Raw genomic sequence first — 2197 nt, forward strand, 5'->3', positions numbered from 1 at the left:
CTGTTGACCACCCAGAGTTTTCTCTAGCAAACATTCCACGTTCCGGCATCTTTAGCTGCCTGACTGTAGGAATCCTGGGCTTGTTCCACGTGGGCTGGTCCAGCCTTCGCTTTGAAATCTTGGTAGAGGGCATGGCAGCCCCAGAGCTCTTGTAATTTAGATTTCTGCACAGCCAGTATCCTATGGATAATGTCAAGGTCTGCCACCAACTTGGGCTTCTTAGAACACAGTTGCCATGGTGTCTGAGGCCCCGGATGGCTAAGCACATGGAAACATCTCCCTTGTGGCCCTGTGTGCTGAGTACTGAATAACTCTTAAGTTATTGTTCCATGCTAGAGACTGAGACAAGTCAAGTTCCAGACAATCTTGACATGAGAAAACCTTTCCATTCTTAAAACTGGGGACAGGTAGAGCCCCAGCAATTCCTGGGATGTTAACATTTTTCTCCTCTTGGAGTCAAGAAGGGTGAAGTCCCAATAATCCCCAAACCATGGACAAGGCATGCTTCCATAGTCTCTGTTACACTGGGAAGCAGTACTTGCCTTCTTGTTAATGGTTTTAAATTTTTTCCAAGCAGTACCCTCCTTAGTCTCAATTTTTCAAATGCTTATTTTCTAGGCAAAAGATAAGCTTTTTTTTGTATATTTCTGTTCTATGTTTTTTCTTCCAAATTCTCACTGTAAACTTGTGTAACTTGTGTAAAACAGTAGCCACTCCACTGCCTGAATGACAGAGTGCCTTGAAATTTTTCCTTTGCCAGATCAATAAACCTTTTATTTGATTGATTGATTGATTGGTTGGTTGGTTGACTGATTGGTTGTTCATTTAGCCAGTTTTTCAAAGACGGGGTCTTGCTAACTAGTCCAGGCTTGCCATTAGCCTAGGAGCCTTTTGTCTCAACCTTCCAGGAGCTGGGGTCACAGGTGTGTGCCACCACGCTCAGATTAGTCTGTGCCATTTAAACTCAGCCTCACAGTCGCAGGACAGAGAGGAAATGCAGACAATCATTTGTCTGGTTCCCTAGTCCTAGCGGGCACGACCTCTTATCTAATTCCCACGAGAACCCTGCTCCCTGAATCCCCGGCCATCTTTCCCGTCTGTGTTCCTGTAGGTATCGTGCTCCGGGCTCCCACAGAATCGCTCACTCTCCAAGTTCTGCTTAAAACAGCTTGAGCTTCTATCCAGCTTGTTTTCTGCAAACTTATCTACATCTTTCTATCTAACCTTTTCCAACCCTGAGCACCTTGGTCAGGTGACTCCAGGAACTGCCTTTCTTCTCTGTGCTAGCTTCTGTGACTGTCACTTTCCTGTTGCCTCGACAGAAACCTGAGGACAAAGTACCAAAAAAAAAAAAAAAAGGCAGGAAGATTTTGCTTAACTTAGCTCCCGAGGCATGAGGCAAGGGGTGTTTCAAGTAATGACGTGACAAGGTCATGTTAGTGTTTAGTTTTCAGACCAGGGCCTCACTTTGTACCACAGGCTAGTCCTCCACTCATGATCCTCCTGCCTCAGTCTATTAGAGGTTCTGGGAATCACAAGGAACACCACCATGCCAGGCAAGCCAGTCTGGCTTTAATACGAGAGCAGGACAGGAAACAGCTCTGAGACACTGAGACACACCCTGACATACCAGTCCGTGTCAGGTCTCCTTCAACTTCTATATTCAGTGTGGTCTCTTCTCTAACTGAACTACACTGAGACTTTTGAATGGTTCCTAAATGAACAGCTATTCAGCATCTCAGATGAACCTGCCGCTTTCATAGCACCCTTGGGACAAGAGACCAACTTTGGAATTTGGGAATGGAAAACACCTGTCTTCCTCCATGCCTGGGTGGAGGGAACTGATGAACTCAGGGTCTGACAAGCTTACACGCACCCCATCTTGTCAGACAGAGTAGAGGAGGGGTGGATAGAGACAAACGTTTACTGGCACATGTTAGGTCAAACTGTGTGAAACTTCATTTTACAGTGAAGGAAACCATAGATAGAAAATTGTCAGCTTTCTGTGGGTCCTGTGTTTTACAGCTGTGTCAAGATTGCTTTTGTGGGCCTTAGACGTACACATTTAGGATAAACTTTTTCCTATAAACACCCGAGAACCAGAACACTGATGGTTCACCTTGGTGCCCAGTCAGCACAGACACTGTCCTCCTCCTCCTCCTCCCCCTCCTGCCCCTCCTCCTCTTCCTCCTCCTCC

Source organism: Mus caroli, chromosome 15 (genome assembly GCF_900094665.2).
Source record: "Mus caroli chromosome 15, CAROLI_EIJ_v1.1, whole genome shotgun sequence".
Taxonomy (NCBI): Eukaryota; Metazoa; Chordata; class Mammalia; order Rodentia; family Muridae; genus Mus; species Mus caroli.